General features: G+C 41.7%; 1 long non-coding RNA gene across 1 annotated transcript; it reads right to left on the bottom strand.

Moving 5' to 3' along the window:
- Positions 1-8,221: 8,221 nt before the first annotated feature.
- On the bottom strand, positions 8,222-9,435 carry LOC118946501. The gene is made up of 3 exons (XR_005041366.1): positions 8,940-9,435; positions 8,724-8,822; positions 8,222-8,431 (listed from the first exon to the last, which is right to left on the bottom strand). It is a non-coding gene; the product is annotated as an uncharacterized LOC118946501 (long non-coding RNA).
- Positions 9,436-10,068: the final 633 nt, after the last annotated feature.

Raw genomic sequence — 10,068 nt, 5'->3', positions numbered from 1 at the left:
AAAGATCGCATGGCACTTATCGTAAGAGTAGGGGTGTTAACCCCGGTGTCCTGGCTAAATTCCCAATCTGGCCCTCAAACCATCACGGTCACCTAATAATCCCCAGGGTGAGGCGTAAAGCTAACAGACTGACCCTAGCCCACCGACACATAAACTATTGCAGCATAAATACTGGAGGCTGAGACAGGAGGGGTTGGGAGACACTGTGGCCCCATCCAACGATACCCCCGGACAGGGCCAAACAGGCAGGGTATAACCCCACCCACTTTGCCAAAGCACAGCCCCTACACCACTAGAGGGATATCTTCAACCACCAACTTACTATCCTGAGACAAGGCCGAGTATAGCCCACAAAGATCTCCCCCATGGCACGAACCCAGGAGGGGCACCAACCGGGACAGGAAAATCACATCAGTGACTCAACCCACTCAAGTGATGCACCCCGCCTAGGGACGATATGGAAGAGCACCAGTAAGCCAGTGACTCAGCCCCTGTAATGGGGTTTGAGGCAGAGAATCCCAGTGGAGAGAGGGGAATTGTCAACTTCATATATTTGTGTTGAATAATTATTTGTATAGAATAAGAAAATACATTTATATGAATTTCATGATTTATTTCAATTATGTTTCTTTCAATTATGTAGTGATGTGCTCTTGTGTTCTGATTAAAACATGGAATGGGACCAAATGGAATACACCAGTGGTGTGTTTTGATTCTTCCAGTAGATGGCATTAGCATGTTGGGGAGCAACTTGGTCCACTGCATTTATTCAAGGAAAGGGGCTTATAAAGTACAGTATGCCGGGTGATCAATCAGTATGACACCTTATTCTTGGATTTTCAGCAAGGAAGAATCTTTTTTCTTTTTTTAAAGTTCACAATTTTAATGCAGAAAATAGAGACAAATGGTATGGACAAATTATTATAGGCACCCTGGAGCTATTATAGTGCATTCATAAAGTATTCAGATCCCTTGACTTTTTCCACATTTTGTTACGTTACAGCCTTATTCTAAAATGGATTAAATTGTTTTTCCCCCTCAACAATCTACACACAGTACCACATAATGAAGAGCAAACAACTGTTTTTTAGAAATGTTTGGTAATTTATAAAAAAAATTGTTTTAAACGAAATATAATTTATAATGAAATAACATATACATAAGTATTCAGACCCTTTACTCAGTACTTTGTTGAAGAACCTTTGGCAGCAATTACAGCCTCAAGTCTTTTTTGGTATGACGCTACAAACTTGGCACACCTGTATTTGGGGAGTTTCTCCCATTCTTCTCTGTAGATCCTCCCAAGCTCTATCAGGTTGAATGGGGAGCGTCACTGCACAGCTATTTTCAGGTCTCTCCAGAGATGTATGATCGGGTTGAAGTCCGGGCTCTGGCTGGGCCGCTCCCGGCTTTGTCTTGGCTGTGTGCTTAGGGTCGTTGTCCTGTTGGAAGGGGAACCTTCACCCTGGTCAGAGGTCCTGAGCGCTCTGGAGGAGATTTCATCAAGGATCTCTCTACACTTTGCTCCGTTCATCTTTCCCTCTATCCTGACTAGTCTCCCAGTCCCTGCCGCTGAAAAACATCCCCACTGCATGATGCTGCCACCACCATGCTTCACCGTCGTGATGGTGCTAGAAATCCTTCAGATGTGACGCTTGGCATTCAGGCCAAAGAGTTCAATCTTGGTTTCATCAGAACAGAGAATCTTGTTTCTCATTGCCTGATAGTCTTTAGGTGCCTCTTGGCAAACTCCAAGCGGGCTGTCATGTGCCTTTTACAGAGGAGTGGCATTAGTCTGGAGTGCTGCAGGGATGGTTGTCCTTCTGGAAGTTTCTCCAATCTCCACAGAGGAACTCTGGAGCTCTGTCAGAGTGACAATCCGGTTCTTGGTCACCTCCCTGACCAAGGCCATCCTCCCCCGATTGCACAGTTTTGCCGGGCAGCCAGCTCTAGGAAGAGTCTTGGTGGTTCCAAACTCTTGGTGGACCTTCAATGCTGTAGACATTTTTTAGTACCCTTCCCCAGATCTGTGCCTCGACACAATCATGTCTCAGAGCTCTACAGACAATTCCTTTGACCTTATGGCTTGGTTTTTGCTGACATGCACCGTCAACTGTGGGACCTTAGATAGACAGGTGTGTGCCTTTCCAAATCATGTCCATTCAATTGAATTTACCACAGGTGGACTCATGGGTGATTATCAGAAACAGAAACAGGATGCACCTGAAATCAATTTAGAGTCTCATAGAAAAGGGTCTGAATACTTATGTAAATAAGGTATTTATGTTTTTTAAATTGTAATACATTTGCAAAAAAATTGCTTTGTCTTTATGGGGTATTGTGTGTTGAGTGATGAGGACCTTTTTTTATTTAATCAATTTTAGAAGAAGGCTGTAATAAAACAAAATGTGGAAAAAGGGATGGGGTCTGAACTTTCAGAATGTACTGTACATATCCCGACCAGAAGCCATGGATTACAGGCAACATCTGCACTGAGTAAAATGTTAGAAAAAGAAAACCCAATTAGCATTGGCAAAATGTATAGAATTGCAGGAAATTAGCAAGAAATTACCCTAACCCTAACTGCAATATTTCCCCTCAACTCCATGGACACATTTGCATATTGCAGGAAATTGGCTTAAAATGTATCTACACTGCCAAGATGGGGGTCTCTAAAATGTTATCTAAAATTCAGCTGCTGGTCGACCGCGCACATTGCCACGCCCACCACCTAAACCAGTTTTTAATCCAGAAAAAAACCCTGATGACCGACAGGGTTCAAATTACTGTCTTCTGCACATAAGAAGAGCACATTAGCCTGCTAAACCAAAGCCTATAGACAATGCAACTCTTCAGGTATCAGGCAAGGTTACTCATCATGCAAACAATTAACTAGGGAGAATTGGTTCGGTGACCATACACATGTGATGAGTAACTTTGCCTTGTGTTGACTAACTTTGCCTGAGACCAGAAAAATTGCTTTTGCTTACCAGTCTAATATGTTCTTCCATTTTAGATTTTCATTTTAACATTGCAATATCATTGTGCCAGGAATCGTGCGCCCTGATATGAAAATATACAGTACCAGTAAAAAGTTGACACACCTGCTCATTCCAAGGTTTTTCTTTATTTTTTACTATTTTCTACATTGTAGAATAATAGTGAAGACATCAACACTATGAAATAACACATGGAATCATGTAGTAACCAAAAGTGTTAAATAAATCAAAATATATTTTATATTTGAGATTCTTCAAAGTATCTAACATCTGGGATAGAAAAAGGAGGGAAACACTTTTTAAATAAGTTTTATTCTGACAAATAAAGACAGACTACAATGCTTCTATCTACAATAGACATAGGGGTAGTTTTCACATTAAATATGCTTGGTTTGTAATTACTGTAACAGAAAAATAACAGTTGTTACATAAAATAAGAGCTTAAACCAGACAGGAAAATGGTTACTAATATATAGGATAATACCACACATTGGATGTGTCCATAATGGTACCATATTCCCTACCTAGTGCACTACTTTTGACCAAGGCACAAAGGGGGAATAGGGTGCCATTTGGGGGACACCCCATAATCATCAGTAGTTATACAGTATACATGCAGGGTGTAATGATAATTTAACGCAATACCCCCTTTAAAATGATACCATCAAGGCCAAAGACTGAAAACGTCTAATCTTGGGAGGTGAAAGAACTGTAAGCAACTTGCATATTTATGCTTAGATGGCAGGTTAGATACATACATATTTTTATTATTAATTGTATTGATACTGTACATCCGACAGCCACCACGTGCAGCATTATAACAGCATGTTGTATTTTTCAGTATAACCATTTATCTACTTGGTTAATAACTGACAGAGGTAAGCTAGGTATAAAGAGGACATTACGTTTCTGTACAATATTACATTTAGTAATAAACAAAAAAAATCATAACTCATAATTCTACGAATATGAACTATGGATTTTTATCTCCATCTTATGTCAGAGAAAAACAAGTAGGTTAAATCAGAGAACATATTAATGTTAACAAACAACTAAATACCTCTGTGTGTAAGGTGCACTGCAAACACAGGAATGCGACCTACTGTATGGACCCTAAAACTGGTTAACTAAGCTACGAATCTGTGTGCTGAAAACTCCAAGTGTGTCTGAGTGACAACAGAGCTGCACTGCTTTTATATTGATTGTCTCTCCCTTGGGTGAACTAGAAAACAGGCACCGCCCTTTTTAAAAAGGTGCAATATACAGTGGGGCAAAAAAGTATTTAGTCAGCCACCAATTGTGCAAGTTCTCCTACGTAAAAAGATGAGAGAGGCCTGTAATTTTCATCATAGGTACACTTCAACTATGAAAGAACAAATGAGAATAAAAATCCAGAAAATCACATTGTAGGATTTTTAAAGAATTTATTTGCAAATGATGGTGGAAAATAAGTATTTGGTCACCTACAAACAAGCAAGATTTCTGGCTCTCACAGACCTGTAACTTCTTCTTTAAGAGGCTCCTCTGTCCTCCACTCGTTACCTGTATTAATGGCACCTGTTTGAACTTGTTATCAGTATAAAAGACACCTGTCCACAACCTCAAACAGTCACACTCCAAACTCCACTATGGCCAAGACCAAAGAGCTGTCAAAGGACACCAGAAACAAAATTGTAGACCTGCACCAGGCTGGGAAGACTGAATCTGCAATAGGTAAGCAGCTTGGTTTGAAGAAATCAACTGTGGGAGCAATTATTAGGAAATGGAAGACAGACAAGACCACTGATAATCTCCCTCGATCTGGGGCTCCACGCAAGATCTCACCCTGTGGGGTCAAAATGATCACAAGAACGGTGAGCAAAAATCCCAGAATCACACGGTGGGACCTAGTGAATGACCTGCAGAGAGCTGGGACCAAAGTAACAAAGCCTACCATCAGTAACATACTACGCCGCCAGGGACTCAAATCCTGCAGTGCCAGACGTATCCCCCTGCTTAAGCCAGTACATGTCCAGGCCCGTCTGAAGTTTGCCAGAGAGCATTTGGATGATCCAGAAGAAGATTGGGAGAATGTCATATGGTCAGATGAAACCAAAATATAACTTTTTGGTAAAAACTTAACTCGTTGTGTTTGGAGGACAAAGAATGCTGAGTTGCATCCAAAGAACACCATACCTACTGTGAAGCATGGGGTGGAAACATCATGCTTTGGGGCTGTTTTTCTGCAAAGGGACCAGGACGACTGATCCGTGTAAAGGAAAGAATGAATGGGGCAATGTATCATGAGATTTTGAGTGAAAATCTCCTTCCATCAGCAAGGGCATTGAAGATGAAACGTGGCTGGGTCTTTCAGCATGAAAATGATCCCAAACACACCGCCCGGGCAACGAAGGTGTGGCTTCGTAAGAAGAATTTCAAGGTCCTGGAGTGGCCAAGCCAGTCTCCAGATCTCAACCCCATAGAAAATCCTTGGAGGGAGTTGAAAGTCCGTGTTGCCCAGCAACAGCCCCCAAACATCACTGCTCTAGAGGAGATCTGCATGGAGGAATGGGCCAAAATACCAGCAACAGTGTGTGAAAACCTTGTGAAGACTTACAGAAAACGTTTGACCTCTGTCATTGCCAACAAAGGGTATATAGCAAAGTATTGAGATTAACTTTTGTTATTGACCAAATACTTATTTTCCACCATAATTTGCAAATAAATTCATTAAAAATCCTACAATGTGAATTTTCTGGAAAAAAAATTCTCATTTTGTCTGTTATAGTTGAAGTGTACCTATGATGAAAATTACAATTAATTCTCTCATCTTTTTAAGTGGGAGAACTTGCAAAATTGGTGGCTGACTAAATACTTTTTTGCCCCACTGTACATGTATTGGCCAAATTCCCAATTCTAGATACAGCTTGAGAAAAGTTGAGAGAGACAATAAATCACACATAAAACAGTCTCAAATTCAGTTATGCCTCAAGCAAGGAAGTAATGATCGAACTGGGAATGTTCCTGCAAATGGAGTGCTTTTTTATCATGGGGTTTATCTAGTGTATATCAGGCACCAAACCACAATGAACCAACACATATCAGCATCAACGCTAGGAGGTGGCTATATACAGTACATTCGGAAAGTATTCAGATCCCTTAGCTTTTTCCACATTGTTACGTTACAGCCTTACTCTCACATTGATTAAATATATTTTTCCCTTCATCAATCAACACACAATACCCCATAATGACAAAGCGAAAACAGGTTTTTTGATATTTATATATTTTTTAAACAGAAATACATTTACATAACTATTCAGACCCTTTGCTATGAGACTCGAAATTGAGCTCAGGTGCATCATGTTTCCATTGATCATCCTTGAGATGTTTCTACAACTTGAATTTACCACAGGTCGACGCCAATCAATTGATTGGATATGATTTGGAAAGGCACACACCTGTTTATGTAAGATACCACAGTTGACAGTGCATGTCATAGAAAAAACCAAGCCATGAGGTCGAAGGAATTGTCCGTAGAGCTCAGAGACAGGATTGTGTCGAAGCACAGACCTGGGGAAGGCTACTAATCGGGGGAGAAGAGCTTTGGTCAGGGAGGTGACCAAGAACCCGATGGTCACTCTGACAGAGCTCCAGAGTACATGGGAGAACCTTCCAGAAGGATAACCATCTCTGCAGCACTCCTCCAATCAGGCCTTTATGGTAGAGTGGCCAGATGTGTCACGTCCTGAGCATAGAGAGTCCTTATTTTCTATGGTGGAGTTGGTCAGGGCGTGACTGGGGGGTTTCTAGTTTATATTTTCTATGTGGGGTTCTAGTTTTGTTTTCTATGTTGGTTTTTGGTATGATTCCCAAGAGGCAGCTGGCTATTGTCGTCTCTAATTGGGGATCATATTTAAGTAGCATTTTTCCACCTGTGTTTGGTGGGATAATGTTTATGTGTAGTTGCATGTTAGCACTCCATTGTTGTCACATTTTGATTATTCTTTATTGTTTTGTTGTGTGGTTCACTTACTTTAAAAACAAAGATGGTGGATCCGCGAGCTGAGCGGGTTCTTCGTCCCGCACCAGAGCTGCCCCCGATGCTGGCGGATCCGCAGGATGAGCGGGTACTTCGCCCCGCACCAGAGCCGCCACTGACACTAGACACCCCCCTGACCCTCCCTTTTGGTTTCAGGCTCTCCCTTTTGGTTTCCCACCTTTTGGGGGGGGGGGGGGGGGTACTGTCACGTCCTGACCATAGAGAGCCCTTATTTTCTATGGTAGAGTAGGTCAGGGCGTGACAGGAGGGGTTTCTAGTTGTTATTTTCTACGTGGGTTTCTAGTTTAGTTTTTCTATGTTGGTGTTTGATATGATTCCCAATTAGAGGCTGCTGGCTATCGTTGTCTCTAATTGGAGATCATATTTAAGTAGCATTTTTTCCACCTTTGTTTTATGGGATATTGTTTTGAGTTAGTGTATGTTACACCTCTTAGTTATGGTTCGTTGTTTGTTTCGTTCTTTCTTTGTTTATTGTTTTTGTTAGTTTCTAATAAATAATATGTGGAAACCATATCACGCTGCAGCTTGTTCCGGTATTTATTCCAGCGAACGTGACAAGATGGAAGTAAAAGGCACATGTAAAAGGCACATGACAGCCCACTTGGAACTTTCCAGAAAGCACCTAAAGGACTTTTAAACCATAAGAAAGCATCACGTCTGGAGGAAAGCAGGCACCGCTCATCACCTAGCCAATTCCATTCCTACGGTGAAGCATGGTGGTGGCAGCATCATGCTGTCAGGATCGAGGGAAAGATGAACGGAACAAAGTACGGAGATCCTTGATTAAAACCTGCTCCAGAGTGCTCAGGACCTCAGACTGGGGTGAAGGTTCACCTTCCAACAGGACAACAACCCTAAGCACACAATCCAAGACAATGCAGGAGTGGGTTCAGGACAAGTTTCTGAATGTCCTTGAGTGGCCCAGCCAGAGCCCCAACTTGAACCTGATCAAACATCTCTGGAGAGACCTGAAAATAGCTGTGCAGAGATGCTTCCCATCCAACTTGACAGAGCTTGAAGACTCGAGGCTGTAATCGCTGCCAAAAGTGCTTCAACAAAGTACTGAGTAAAGGGTCTGAATACTTGTGATATTTAAAAATAATAAGAATAATGAATTTGCAAACATAAAAACATGTTTTTGCTTTGTCATTATGAGGTATTGTGTGTAGATTGATGAGGAAATAAAACAATTTAATACATTTTAGAATAAGGCTGTAACGTAACAATATTTGGAAAAAGTCAAGTTGTCGGAATACTTTCCGAATACACTGTACATGCGTAGACAGACTACTCACATACTATTCTCTCTCCCGCTCCCAAGCCTTGACCTCAATGAATGATTAAAAGAAGTGACTTGTTGCCTTGCATTGTTGAAGGTTTTATCAGCTTACTGTGGGCAAAAAAGCAGAAATATACCGTAAAACACAAGGTGGACATAGATTTTCTTCCACTTCCTTGGCCCTCGTTTCTATCCTCAAAAAGTATACTGCATTGCTGTTGTTCATGAAAATAACCGTCGCACACTGACTGAATGTCAAGACAGGTGAGTCAAATGCGAAGAACTATTATGAGCCAGTTTTCCAGACACAGATTAGGCCTAGCACAGGACTAAGGAATAGGTTTAATCTGTGTCCGGGAAATCGGCCCTATAGAGATAAGAGACAGGAAGATGGTGTTGTCACCTGTAGATGATGGGGTTTGGGTTTCCATTCTTTGGTGGGCAGAGAGGTGGGCTTCTGACCCTCCAGGAAGTACTCCATCTGGTCACGCATCTCTGTGTTCTGGAGAGGGGTGAAAAGTCACTCAAAGAGAGAGGGACCCCTATCCCTCAAAAACATGCACACGCACCACAACACAGATAGCTGTATGAGTACGGACCTCAGCTTCCAGAAAATTACCTTCCCCTCTGGATCCCTGATCACTTGATCTCTCTCCTGGATCACTGTCCGTGAGTTCTGCAGCTGTAACACTCACAAAACAGAATACTCGTACAGTGGCAACAAAATTATGTGAACCCTTTGGAGTTACCTGGATTTCTGCAAAATGATCCGATCTAAGTCACAACAGACAAACATAGCGTGCTTAAACAAATAACACATAAATTGTATTTCTTGTCTGTATTGAATACATCATTTAAACATTCACAGTGTAGGTATCATGACACTAGGCGAGACCCAAATGCAGACACAAGAGGCAGATGGTTGGAGTTTAAGATGTTTAATAAATCCAAAGGGAATAGGCAAGAGAATGGTCGTGGACAGGCAAAAGGTTACAACCAGGGGGCCTCCCCCTGCACCTGGATATTCCAGTGCTACTGGCAAAAATATCCCAACTGTAAAGTATGGTGGAGGGAGCATCATGGTTTGGGGCTGCTTTGCTGCCTCGGCCTGGACAGCTTGCTATCATCGGCAGAATTTTTAAAATGTTATTTTACCTTTATTTAACTAGGCAAGTCAGTTAAGAACAAATTCTTATTTTCAATGACGACCTAGGAACAGTGGGTTAACTGCCTGTTCAGGGGCAGAACGACAGATTTGTATCTTGTCAGCTCGGGGGTTTGAACTTGCAACCTTCCGGTTACTAGTCCAACGCTCTAACCAGGCTACCCTGCCGCCCCAATTAATTCCCAAGTTTATCAAGACATTTTACAGGAGAATGTAAGGCTATCTGTCCGCCAATTGAGGATCAACAGAAGTTGGGTGACACAACAGGACAACAACCCAAAACACAGACGTAAATAAACAGAAGAAAATGTGCCTTCTGGAGTGGCCCAGCCAAAGGAGGGTCAACCAGTTATTAAATCCAAGGGTTCACATACTTTTCCCACCCTACACTGTAAATGTTTATGCGGTGTGTTCAATAAAGACAAGAAAACGTATAACTGTTTGTTATTAGTTTAAGCAGACTGTGTCTATTCTTGTCACCTAGATGAAGATCAGATCAAATGTTTTGACCAATTTATGCAGAAATCCAGGTACAGTATTTACAAAGGGTTCACATACTTTTTCTTTCCACTATAGATACTGC

This window comes from Oncorhynchus mykiss, chromosome 32 (genome assembly GCF_013265735.2).
Source record: "Oncorhynchus mykiss isolate Arlee chromosome 32, USDA_OmykA_1.1, whole genome shotgun sequence".
Lineage (NCBI taxonomy): Eukaryota > Metazoa > Chordata > Actinopteri > Salmoniformes > Salmonidae > Oncorhynchus > Oncorhynchus mykiss.
This window is presented reverse-complemented; position numbering and strand designations above follow the sequence as displayed.